The sequence below is a fragment of the Pinus tabuliformis genome, chromosome 3_2 (genome assembly GCF_031772625.1).
Source record: "Pinus tabuliformis cultivar Carrire ecotype Pingquan chromosome 3_2, CPIR1, whole genome shotgun sequence".
Classification (NCBI taxonomy): Eukaryota; Viridiplantae; Streptophyta; class Pinopsida; order Pinales; family Pinaceae; genus Pinus; species Pinus tabuliformis.
Genome location: NC_142302.1, coordinates 615,609,015 through 615,623,297, shown reverse-complemented (window position 1 = coordinate 615,623,297; position 14,283 = coordinate 615,609,015). Strand labels below are relative to the sequence as shown.

At 39.0% G+C, this 14,283-nt stretch overlaps 1 pseudogene across 1 annotated transcript; it reads right to left on the bottom strand.

Moving 5' to 3' along the window:
* Positions 1-2,266: 2,266 nt before the first annotated feature.
* On the bottom strand, positions 2,267-4,163 carry LOC149182115 (serpin-ZXA-like; annotated as a pseudogene). The gene is made up of 2 exons (XR_016257585.1): positions 3,423-4,163; positions 2,267-3,123 (listed from the first exon to the last, which is right to left on the bottom strand). The product of XR_016257585.1 is annotated as a serpin-ZXA-like (transcript).
* Between the last annotated feature and the right edge of the window lie 10,120 nt (positions 4,164-14,283).

Sequence of the window (14,283 nt, the reverse complement as noted above, 5' to 3'; positions counted from 1 at the left end):
GGGTGCCTACTCTTTTCTTTTCAAAAATACAAATAAAAGGAGCACTCTAATGAAGCAATTTTTTATTTTTTTTCAGAATTGGGCAACTGGATTTTTTGTGAAATTATAACATTTAAATTGTATTTGTGAATGCAAAAATGAATTGACAGATGTTTCCTTTGAAGACAAGCATATTTAAAGAAAAAATATACTAAATTTTGTGCCAGAAAAGTGAAGTCTGTAGTAACAATTGGATTGAAAATGATAATACTCCATCTATGGTCTCAGTTTAATGAAGGGAATATCAATCTCATTTTAGGTTTTCAATACAAGACATAGAGAAGACAAGTAAATATGAAATAAAATAAAATTTGGTATTGATACATGTGGCAAATTTGAAAAAAAGTTGGATGCCCACCCTTTTCTTTTCAAAAATACAAATAAAAAGAGCACTTTAATGAAGCATTTTTTTTTTGTTTTTTCAAAATTGGGTAACTGGATTATTTTGTGAAATTATAATATTTAAATTGTATTTGTGAATGCAAATATGAATTCAGCACTTTGAAAAACCCCGGAAAACACAGATTATATAAACCCATTAATTTCATGTAAGAGTCACCAAAAAATTTACTCAGAAAAAACTAACCAGAAAATTTACCAAAATCAAAAGGTCGCCTCATTAAACTATTGCCAAATAAATAAAATATGATTAGGAAAAATTGGAAATAAATAGATAAAATAGGTTTACACAAAATTGGAAATGAAGCATATAGCCAATGCAAAAAGAAGACACTTGGCCTTATAGCAGAATGGATGTATCTAGCAAATAAATACATGCTTTCGGATTTTATTATGTAAGCACTGCAGGGAAATCATTCAATGTGGCTTACCCTCAATCCCTACATGACAACCGTTAGTTTGACAACCCTTAGTTCAAGAGGGATCAAGCTCCAACATAAATAGGATTTAAAAACCCAAAGCTAAATGTAAAATGTTCTACCAAGTCACAATACGTTACCATTTTCTACAATAGACCCTGTGGCACTAAAGGACAACCCTTGGTTCAACAGGGGTCAAACGACAACATAAATAAGAATTAAAAACCGATAGTAAAATGTAAAATGTTCTGCCAATCACAATATATTACCCTTTTTTTACAATAAGCCCTGAGGTTGTTTTCTGCCAACATATCGAGAATCACTTTACATTTTGCTGTTCTTCACTGCTATACTCATCCACATGTGCCTAAGTCAGTGCTTCATATTGGTATTGTCTAGTCAACAAGAGAAGGATGTGCCTAAGTCAGTGCTTCATATTGGTATTTTCTAGTCAACAAGAGAAGGATGTGCCTAAGTCAGTGCTTCATATTGGTATTGTCTAGTCAACAAGGGAAATATCAAGGTCATAAATTATCAATGCAAGATCTATCTGTAACTTTACTGGCAGTGTTTTGCATGCGCTGCTAACCATATCATTGGTGAATATAATCTGAATCACTTTACATTTTGCTGTTCTTTACTGCTATACTCATCCACATAAGCCTAAGTCAGTGCTTCATATTGGTATTGTCTAGTCAACAAGGGAAAAATTAAGGTCATAAATTATCAATGCAAGATCTAAACTGTAACTTTACTGGCAGTGTTTTGCATACGCTGCTAACCATAGTCATTGGTGAATATAATGTGGACTATTTTAATCTGTTACCAGTGTTATACTCATCCACATGTGCCTAAGTCAGTGCTTCATACTGGTATTCTCTAGTCAACAAGGGAAATATTAAGGCCATAAGAGTGAACAAAATGTCTAAAAGCATTCCATAGAAAGAGACGTTTCCTATATATAGGAAAACGGTTTTCTTACAGTGGTGTTTCCATGAAAAACTATTAATCATTCTTCATATTTCTCCTAAAAGCCCTATTGTCATTTTTCATTGAGAAATGGAGATATCAGTCGAGTCATATCTGACATCAAAATTACCTATGTGAACTAGAGCTTTCGGAAGAAATATACATGAGAATATGAAAGCCAAATTTTACCAATCTTAGTGATTCCATATTTATGTGCATGCACCTGCGCACACAGGCAGAGAGAGACAAACTACTAAATTCCTCTCTGAAAATCTAAATTTAATTGAACAGTTCAAGTATCGTCTTGAAAAACAAAAGAGACCTTATCTTGTTCAACAACTACTATATATAATGATCTTTATGTACTTAAAAAATTAAGACAGATATTATTAATTAGGCTTATACAGAGCCATAGGATGCTCTTTTCAAACCACTGGAATAACTATTTGGTTTATACATCAGTTAGTATATATAGCCTGCTTCCACAACTTCCAGTTTTGTGTCATGCCTTTTGAGCTCAACTATTCAAAGGATTTAATATATGTCCAACAAATAGGATCACTCCAGTTAGCTCTTCCTTGATCACAAACATGAAAGGATGGTCAGCTATAAAGTCCTCAACAGGATCCGTCTGGAAGCTCCTTAATAAAACTGTGGCCGCAGTAGCAGCTGCAGCTTCAGTGCCCTTTTCATTAACCTCCACAAATGAATTATGAAAAACATTTGAAATGTAAAGAGAGTTGGCCAGAGGTGAATCCACCATTTCAGTAAAGTCTGCCCCATTAGAAAAAGGCAAGATCAAACCCAACTTTTTCAGAAACTCAGGTGCCTCAAGAGCAAAGGAAATCTTGAAGCGAGGTAGCTGAAAAGACCCAACTTTCACTTCACGTCCTTTGGATAGATGATTCTCAAAAAAATTAAGATCGATAGTTTTCTCAAGATCAGGCAGACCGTTTTTCTTATCAGGCAATAGAAAATACATGGAAAATGACCGCTTGTCTTGACCTTGGAGATAGGGAAGACGTAGAATTTGGCAGTCACCAACTCTCTTAATAAACTGTTTCTGTTTTGTAGTCATCATGGGCACTTGCACAGTTTCACCATTAAGCAAATGAAAAGTACCTTCCTTTGTTGCCGATGATTCAAATCCCGTCCGCCATGTACCCTTAAAGTACAAGGCATTTGCCAAGACCAACCTGGTAGATTTGTCCACAGAATCAGCTGGAATTAGTTCCTGTATTTGCCCCTTTGTTGCATCTGCAACCCATTTATTCACTTCCATTCTAACTTCATTCGACTGATAAAGGATGAGAAAATGACAACAGAATTCAGAGCATTTTTTCTTGTTTCTTTCAAAGTGTATTCAAACATTTTATGAGCTTTGAAAGACAAATGTACAAGAAATGGCAACATTTCCCTTCCACAAGTATAAGGATAGAAGCACAAGTTTTTAAAGAACAAGGAACAGTGGCAAACTGAGCTACACATATGGCTGGAACAATAATTCATTTTAATCCTCAGCAATAGGGATAAAGTTCAAATGGAATAGAAACACAAACATAAATAAATAGAACGAAGAATTGTATAATCGCATACCTTATTCAGAAAATCCACCATTCGAGCTTCAGTGTTGTATTTCTTCTTCACAATATCCCCAAAACTGGGCTTCAACGACATGGATTTATCCACCCATACTCCATTAACAAACGACAAGTGAGGCCCTCCATTAGCACTTCCATCGATCAAAACCGCATTAAGGAGCTGAGAAAAGAATCCTTCGGATTGGGGACACTTCTGCAGCTTTAGAAAAGTGCGAAATTGGTAGTGTTGGGCCCTTTGAACCTTCTGCAGCCAAGCTCATTGCCACAGATATGCTCAATGGAGAGAAAACAACATTCTGCCCAATACTTTCTTCCAAAACTCGTTTCGACAATTCAAGTACGAATTCTGTTTGTCCATGAATTGAAGTCTGGATCTCCATTTCTCTCCCGCTCGAATTACAAAGAGAAAGATCAGTTATTGAAGCCTGGATATCCATTTCTCCTCCGATCAAACTAGAGAGAACGAGACATCCTGCGATAAAAAAACATAGAGCAAGACCATTTATTGAAACCTGGCTACCCATTTCTCCTCCCATCAAACTACAAAGAACAATACCTGAAACAAAATTCTAGAATTGTAAGGCGGGAACCAAAGTGTGCAACCCAAAACATAAGGGTCATGGAATCAATAATCAAGTGACATGGTTGATTTCACAGTCCCACTGGTTCGATCAATTAAACCAACAAGGTTGCAGCCGCATAATTATCTACCGCCTTTCAGTATTTTAAGTAAGAATATGGTTCTAAATATTTAACGATTAAGAGAGGGTGTGGGTCAACTTGGGAATGGCTTATATACTTTGGGGGAGGCGGTCCGGCTTAACCAATCCAATAAAAAAATATATATATTTTTATTTTATTAGTCTTTTTTATTTTATTAGTCTTTTGTCATGTGGCAATGGCATGGAACTATATTTTTTATTTTATTAGTCTTTTGTCATATGTAAATGACATGGCAATATAATAATTGGTTGGCGATGTTAAACCATTAATTTATTAGTTTATTATTAGTCAAAATCACTTATAAACCAATTTTCAGACGAATATAGTTAAATATGAGCCCAATTCTTTTTAATGTAATTTAATTTAATATTAAAATAAGCTTAATGAGTTTTCTAATGTATCTTAATTACTTTTTAAGGGTTATGACTCATTAACCTTGTGTGGTATAAATGAAGTTAAAAATGGGCACAAATCTTTTTAATGTAACTTAATTAAGATGCAGTTTAATTAGTTTTATAATATATCTTAATTGCATTTAAGGGTTATGACTCATTAAAATTACAATGAATTCGGTATTTTTATTTTCTCAATATTTTAATATAAAAATGATATTTTGAAATATATTTAACATGTCTTAAATGATAATTAATAATATCAACATCATACTAATATACCCATAATAAGAGTGGTAACGCGGTAATTTTAACTTCTGTTAATCATAATTGTATACATGTTAAATGGGTTTGTGAATCAATATGTTTTTGGCCAAAGAGCTTGTACTAATCAATATGGTCAAGGGTCCAACAATGCCTAGGGTGTATTGAAATTGTTAATAAAATAAATCATAGGTTACAAGAAAAGATGGATGATTATATTGGTGTGTTATTCGATAGGAGATGGTGTTAAAGGGAAGTTTGTGTCTAGACCAATTTGTTATTACTTATATAATTTTTGTTTGAATAATTAAAGTAAGTATTGAATATATTTAAAAGGTTTGATGGAAAATAACTCATTTATTTATAATATCATGGGTTGAGTATAACTATATAGATCCATCTTAAGTCCAAATCTAGAAGTGTCAAATCAAATCTCTCATGTGCATAACTCTTTTTTACTGCAAAATTTGAGGAAAGGTTTGTACCTAAAGAGTTTTGATTCCTCTATGTGCTTGGTATATATAAAGTTAAGATCGATTTATATTGGTTTTAAATAAATCCCTTATAATACATATAATTACATATATATGCGCTTCACATTTTTTTGACGTGTTTCATATTTTTTTTAATTTAATTTTTAAATGTGATATGCAAAGCTTGATATATATATGTGTGTGTGTGTGTGTGTGTATGTGGTTATTGTAGTATTAAGTTTATATGCTTATAATTAAGTTTAAATATGAAGTTATAGTTATGGTTATGAATCATTATTTTAATTTATATGGTAAAATGGGTTTTTTTTTTTTAAGTTAGGCATTTTGCATTATGTCAAATGAGGATTAAATAGACCAATTTTTTTTGCTATTGGTTTACCCTAAGTGAAACCGGACCAATAACATAAGTTCAAAGTCTTGAGGTTGTTAATACCTCGTCTAACTAAAGCATCATGTAATAAAAACTTATAAAAACGGGTTGGTTGTGCCGAACCTTGACATACATTGATATGAGAAGACAAAAATGATTAATAGTGTTGCAAGCAAAAAATTATTGAGTCATAACAACTATTGGGTAGAATCTCCAAGAATGATCATTTTTTTTTTAAGGTATTTTCTTCCTTTTTTCTTGCGAATGTAAATACATCTCAAGAAGTTGTCGGGATTAGATGACGTGGAGGCAATGGTTACATTTCCTTGAAGAATTTCCATTTCCGAAGGAATTGCAATAATGGTTATGTCCTTATCACTATAGAAATGATCTAATTCATGAAGACATTTATGCCCACTTGTGGATGAACAGGGGATCATGGTTGTGTCTCTTTCTTCTTCATTTGAGGGATCTAGAAGAGAGTGAGGAGATAACAAAGGAGAAGGAGGGATCTTAGAGTTTATGGGATAAGATGGCATTATGTGGGGTTGCACTAAGGCCAAAGGACTAAATTTGGTTGTAGATGCTTTTTGTTGTTGCATGTTGTCTTACTTGTGAGTTGAGCAATTATTAGATCTTTTTGGGTCTTTGCATCCTCAATTCTTTTTCTTTGCATCACACGGATGAGAATTCCCTTGAGAAGAAGGGAAAGCATTATGTACATTACTTAGATGTTGACAAGACCTATGATAGAAAGTTGTGTTTTCATAATCCATTGACTGTGAAAAGGTTATTCCATTCTAATTGACCAGGACCCTATTAGGCAACCCTTTGCTAATATCTATTTTGACACATATCCATGCAAAATTTACAATACCTCTCTCAAGTATTTTTGTATCTATCTTAATAAAATGGCCTAGAGAGCTTCCTACAAAAGCTAAGATATACAGCGAAATAAATGAATGGGCATATTAAGAAGTCTCACCCAAACTGGAGTGGCTAGAGATGTAATGGATAAATGGTTGAATTTAAGAAACCATGGCTAAAAGGAGAGCCCAAAATGGCCCCAAAACCAGGGTCCTTGCTTAAAAAATCTGTGATTATCCTCTTGTTTTTTAAATAAGCCACAAAGAAGCCATTAAAATAGAAATATAGATCTTTATTCAGGGACCAGGTTTGATGCATCCATTCTCGTAGGGAAGATGTTGATGACCAGATCCCATGAAAACGATGGATTATGGCATTTCGCTCATAGGATCAACTGAGAAGAGTGGATTGGGGGTCTTGTACCTCTATATTTGGAATATCTTATACTTGTTTTATAATGAGGGTTGATGCTGAGAGATCTTTGGGATTCAGCTGCGAGAGTCATGGCTATAGAGTATCCTGAAAGGATTTGTGGCTGAGAGGAAGATGACATACCCCAACCTTGGCTCCTCCATTCAGTTTTGAGACTGGTAGGATTAAAGAGTCCTTCCCTATACCATAATATTTGAGAAAAAGCCCTTCCTAAAGTTGTCTACCCCCATGTACGAGTTGCATTGAGATGGAAGGGATTCTTGTTCAATCTTGGATTTTGGTAGCAAGTGTAGAGATAAAGTTGGTGAAATTCACTTGTAGATAAATGGTTAGCCTTGAGTGCAACCTCACAATGACCGAAAAACTTGAGTGGTTTGAAGAAATTGCATCATATGGAAGGAGGGAAGAACTTTGTTGCAAAATAAATTCCCCACGGACTAACTAATCTACATTAATGACACTAGAATGAGGGAGCTTCAGACGAAGGGAAGAATCCTAAAACTAGAAATCCCTTAGAGACAGGGCGGCGATCAAAGGATTTAGGGTTTCCATCAAGATCTCTCCCCTAATATGAATACTATGGTAAAATGGATCTTAATTTATAGAACTGTTATTTATATTTTGTATATATTTCACATATCTCTATATAAAAATATTCTTATTTCTAATTACATTTTTATTAATTAAATTTATTAAATTCTTATATATTTATTTTATATGTTTTGAAATATCGTGGTTACGGTTTTTTTTTCCCCTGAGGAAAAATCGTAATTTCCATTAATATTTGAAAATTACATGTTGTAGATGCTTGAAGAAGCATATGTTGTAGGATGGGGTGACTTTCCCTTCAGTTATACAAAAGTACAAAAAACTCCCATAGGGAGTGCTGATAGTAGGTGCATAATTACATGTCAAAATATAATATAGGCAGTATAGTGTTCAGTGAGAATATATACAAGTGAAGATCAAAATAATCAAGTAAATAGGCCCTCACGGCCCCTATGATCTAATGTCGATATATGGTCGATGATAGTATTGATAGTGTGATATATCCTACTGCTCCTGAATCAACCATGTACCCCGAGGTTGGACCACAACCTCCTTGGAAAGCTGGTCGGAAATTTGGTTATGCTCCCTATAGATATGATGACATACAATGGTGTCAAATTGGGCCCTTAAATGAAGTATATCGTCCTATATATGTCTTAGTGTATATGCATGACAATTAGATATATTGTTGAACCAATTTATAATGATCTTGGAGTCACCATAAACTTGTAGACGCCTACACTATTTTTCTAAAGCAAATTGCAGGAGATGTTTGAGGGTGATCAATTCTGCAAAGTTATTAGTCCCAATACCCAACCCCATCTGTATTTTGAAGAAGTGGGTTTCTATTAAGTATAGTATGCCCACCCCCCCTCCCCCCCCAACACATCCCATAGCTTGAGAAAACCCATAAAAATAGGCCCAGGGAATACTCTTGTCACTGACTTAAGGGATGATGGTGCGCTGACAGGCAAGTCTATCCTCATTAGGAATAAAGGAGTAAATGGAAAATACATGGGCATAAACAAGGTGCCAGAGAGGTAATGTATTGCATAATATGAGCTTGTTTCGAGCTAGCTAGATGGTCTAACGGACTAATAAAGGAAGATTCCTAGCTTTAAGTGGCTTAACCAATGACCACCAAGATTTCCAGGCCTCAAGAATGGTATTGCCTTACCAACTGATGGATAATGGGAGAGAGTTATAAATCAGATCCCATAATTCCTTTGTTATGGGGAAGTGGAGAAAGAGGTGCTCAATAGATTCAGAGTCTTGTTGGCAGAAACAACACCATGTGGGTCCATAAAAGGATCATTTCATAAGGTTATCTCCAATGGGAGATTTATGTCAAAGGACTATCCACATGAATAGTCTTATGCGAGGGGGTGCTTTCAACTTCCAAAGTATATTCCACCACCAGTCAATTACTGGTGCCCTGTGTGCAGAGAAAATGACAGGATATCCATCCTTGGGGGTGTATATCCCATGTTTCGCCTGTGCCCATATTAATTCATCATCCCTGTCAATGATCCTGACATGTGATTATGTGAGGGAATTTATATAAATGATCCATTCTTGATGCCATATGTCAGTATTCCAAGTTGATTAGCTGATTTCCAACCCTGAGAGAATAAATTAGTATTCCCAGTGTTGGAGAGGTAAATCCCCTCTACGGATAGAGGCGATCCCTACTAGCCCAGCAAGGGTCTAGCAACAATCAAACAATGCTGCTATGCATGCTCCTAATTACAATTAAACAAGAGGTAAAGAGCACCTACTTGGATTCCTACGCTATCGTTTGATGAAGAGATGTTGCCTTCGCTCCTTCGCCTTGGCTGGTCACAATCCTTCGCGATCCCCGCGAATAGGTACCTGCACACACGAAGAGGAAACAAACGCAAGCATGAAATCTAGTAAAAGCAACCATACATCAGTCAGAAAAGATGTAATTCACATTTAACCATTGCATGTACAAATGAGAATGGAACAATAATAGCAGTCATCTATTATTAATCAAGACAGAGAAGAGTACAACCAAATGTTCTGACGTCGGTATCCTTCTCAGGAGGGGCCAGTCAGCAAGCGTCTCAAGCATTCACCTTTAGAAATGATTCTCCCAAGACAAGAAACTCTCTCTCACACAAGCAACACAAAGCAACCTTCCCTAAGCTATCAATCACTTCCACACCTAGCACACCAAATACCTATAGTAGCAGCAATCTGAGCATTATAAGCTCTATAAAATCCAAGCTATTCCCCCCTAGCTGCTCATGGTAATGGTGGAAGTTTATATAGGAGAAGGAGCCTCCTAAAAGGGTGGAAGGATGAGCTTATCCTTAAGGGAAATGGTTACAAAGGGTCGAACAGACATGCCATAGAAGGGAGTCGATACTCACAAAGCCAACAACCACACCTGGAGTTATCTGGAAGGCTGGCTGTTGGAACAAATTCGCCCAAACAGGATCAGCGCGGATTATAAGGCGACTGACGCGCTGACGTCGCGCCTCAATAACTAAGAAAGTCATGTCAGCGCGACCCAATACAAAGGAGAGGTGCGCTGGCTCATAAAATGCGACCAGCGCAGAAAAGTGATGTGCTTCCGCGCTGGCAGCGCACTGAATACACTACGAGCCGCCAGTCAGCGTGGATATTTTAGAAACAGACGCGCTGATGAGGAAGACTTTGGAAAAGTGGGTTTTGGGCCAGTTCAGAAGGCATGAACTTGATTATTGTGAATTCTTGACACAGTAGGGTGACTGACAGGAAGACAGTGACAAATTACTGTGTAACAGATGCCCCCTAAAGCATGAAGACCGAGAGAGTGGGAGGGGTGAAATGCTTTACAATACTTTGCCGAACTGGAACACCACCAGGAAGGACCGAATATCTCTGATAATCAAGTACATGCAGTCTAGGCATGGGCGCAGCCATCCAAAAGACATGCGAAAAGGTCTGTGGAATGGACGCAGCCACCCAGCTAGAGAGACCAAAATAATGATAAGGTATGGTCGCAGCCATCCATGAAGACTCAGGTATGGGCGCAGCCATCCATCAATGAGTCATGTAATGATCATCCACAAAATCGCAACCTGGACCATAATAGACAGGGATCCAGGGTCTTGCGCTCCGTCCCGATCCGAACAAAGTACAAGTTCAAGCATGTGAATACATGAGTTGAAGTCGAACACGCATGAACATCGTCTGATTACCAGTCAATGATGAGAACTGTTAACAGACGCGAGAGGTACCACCAATATTGACAATGGCCCTCAAGGTACTATAGGTACAATCCGTGGCATGTGAATCAATGAGCTAGTGTCGAACACCCACGGAATCATTCGATCGGAGGCCAATGATGTAAACCTCGCATCGAACACGAAGAACCTGCCATTAGGGCATGCAGGCTCTAAGGCACCTGAAGGGAGTCTCTAAGTCACCTTCCTGGATAATGAGCTGAAGTCGACAGGAAGTGACCTTGATCGAAGGTGGGCCATAATGATTCCCACATCATCGACACGAGACAGAGGAAAAAATGATTTGTGTGAGACAGCAGATGAGGTTGTACTATTGCAGAGGTCAACTTCTCTTGAACATATCGGCGGCACCATAACGGATTTGGCAGTATTTGACATCGAATGAGCAGAGGGTATGGTGATGATGGCAATGAGCAGATGAGAGGTCAAATAGGATAACCCAAACCCACGGAGGCCAGTGAAAAACAAGATGAGATGGGCCCACCCAGACACGAAGCAGAAGAGTGCCATGTTCAAGAGCGACATACTGCCGACATGACTATGATTACAGTTCCATTTTCCCCACCATTTATGGCAGGTAGCCCGGTTATTTTTGGATGACAAGCTTGACGGGGATAGCATATGCTCGAAGAGTGTCATTTCGACAATGCCCGATGTCATCAAGTGTTTAACGAGCCTGACAAAGGAAAAACTCGGCGTCTTTTCTTGTTTAGAGAGTCTGAAAAGATAGCGGAAAAGGAGACTCCAGGGGGGTCCTTTTTCGTACAGTTGTGTCTCTCGAGCCCGAAAAAGTATAAAACAATGCCCGAAAGAACCGCCCGACCATTACGATCGAGGAGTACTTTTCGTAAATAGTGCTTTCGACCCGAAAAAGTAAAAAAGCGGTCGGAAACACGTCGTTTTAGAGCCGATAACGAGTGCGAAACGACAAACACCCGACAATTTTTTTGAGTTATACGGTCGGAAAAAGAGCTTAAAATGACCGCCTCTCGTTCCTTTTAACGAGTCAAGGGGAAACTCGGCAATCTTTTCATCTTTAAACGGTCGGAAAAGAGCTGAAAGCGGACCTCCATTTTTATTTTCTTTAACGAGTCAAAAAGGGAAAAATACTCGGCAATCTTTTCACATTTTACGAGTCAGAAAAGAGCTTAAAGGTGACTCGTCCTAGAGGAACGAGTGGTATAAAAGGTAGCAACTGGTTCCGGAAATGGTGGAACTGCTCAAAACATGTAATGGTCAAGAGGCTGGCTAACAAAACCACTCATAACTGCGGTCCCTCAGGAAAGGTAAAACAACCAAGTGAAAGCATATGATCGGCCAAAGAGATGGTAGCAATGGAATGAGACAACCAAGGCTCATCTAGCAGAATTCAGCGGATAAAAATGGCAATCACGAGATGTAATTCGGGTATGGGTTCATTTTTACACAAGCTTGAACCATGGAGAACTCTGCTTGGATTCGGTTTCATTTTTACACAAGCTTGAAACGAAAAAACTATGCTTGTTATAAGTTCGCATGCCCCCTGCATAATGATGCAAATTGAGGTACATGCCCCCCAAGCTTCATTGCATTCAACAAAGTGGATGGAATGAAGGTTCACTTTCGAGATCGATGAAAGACTCGACTTGTATTTTACGAGATCTTAATCAAAAGACTCGAGTTTGAAAGGGAGGTGTTTCATTTTTTTAATGAGGTTGACACAGTAAAAGAACTATCCTCATAACCCTTGTTTCATTTTTTAACGAGCTTGACACAAGATCAGGAACTATGCTCCACCACCTTGTTTCGTTTTTTAACAAGGTCGCCACAAGAGCAAAACTATCCTCGGGACTCCTTGTTTCATTTTTTAGCGAGCTTGACACAAGACCAGGAACTGCGCTCCAAACAGACCCAATTTCATTTTTTAGGGAGCTTGACATAGGAAAGTGAACTATGCTCCGACCAGACCTAATTTCATTTTTTAGGGAGCTTGACATAGGAAGATGAACTATGCTCTGACCGAACTTCATCATAATGAACAGGAAGTCGGGGCTTCCAAGAGTGGCGCTCCCGGTGGGAGGTCAATGTCTCGGAAGTCAGGACACTATGCACGACTGCGGCATTGCTGGATACAGGCACGGGAGAGGTGGCCACGTAGTAGATCTGGGGTGAAACAGATGCAACTGGTGGATGAGAACCAAGAGGGAAGGACAATTGTGCCGAAGGGGCTTGTGGACGAGCGAACGATAATTGATCTATCGTCACTATTCTTCCATCGTGTGGAAAGCAAACCACACGGAAAAGTGAAGAAACAAGGGCTCCCATGGCATACACATAGTCACGACCAAGGAGAAGACTGAAGTCTAAAGAACCTTGGGTAACCAAGACGTCTATATAGACGGTCTTGCCTCCCAAAGTAATAGGAAACTGTGAAGGATCCCTAATGGTTGACTCGTTCCTCCGTCAAAGGTGGTGAGATTCGGTGCGACAGGTACAAGCGATGGGGAACCCAAAGCCTGCCAAGTAGTAACGGGCATAAGACTAACCGATGCACCTTCATCCAACACAGTGCCAGGCAGCGCCATATGGGAGGCGTAGGCGGTGACCCAGAAAGGCACATGGGATGGAAGGGGAGGGGTAGTCAAACAACTCCAATCGAAGGAAATGACCGAACTACTTGGTGGGGGAACCATATGGGTGCCCCCCTGCTCGGAAGGAACCGAATCGGGATTCTCCGGAGAGGTTGGGACGGGCAAACCATTATCAAGCTCAGGAGAATTCGATGAGACGAGAAGAACATGGGAATTTTTCTCTTCCGAAACAGGGTGGTCGACAGGAGGTGGACTCCAGTCAACACTCTTTCCGACCAATGGTTGGTCTGGAACAGGCTGGACACAGCCAGGTTCGGGAAGAGGGGCCTGGACAAGAGAAAAATGTGAACCAATCTCATTGTCGGGAGGTGAATGATCTGCAGCTGCAGAAAGACGTTGATATCCAACGGGGAATTGGGGTGAAGGAGCTGGGAGACTTTCCAAAACAGTGGAGGCTTTATCCATGAGTGGACAAAGGTGAAGGGGATGATTGCCTTCACAAAGTCTACAGGGAATTCAAATCTTCCCTTTTCCCTTGCCATTCCCAACTGATGAGGTAGCGTCGCCGTGAGACTCAGTGGACGATGAGGGGTGGGCCGGATCACGAGACCATACTTCTAAGATCCTGGGAATGCCAGGACAATCACGAAGAAGATGGTCCTCCTTGCATAATCGACAAGGAAACTTAACCTTCCGCGGAGGAGCAGAAGGTGACCCAACTTCAGGTGTACTGGAGTGGATAGCTGGACTTGAGAGGGGGACTGTGTGTGTAGGCTCTCCCTTAGGGGACTTCTTCTTCTTGGTCCTCCTCTTCTTCTTCTTAGCCACCTGGTTACTCACATCGAGAATTTCACCAGGCGAAGTACAAGAGGACGACGTAGAAGTAGGCGTTGAAGGGGAGAGATCCACCTTAGGATCAACATGATGTTGTTCAGGTGGAG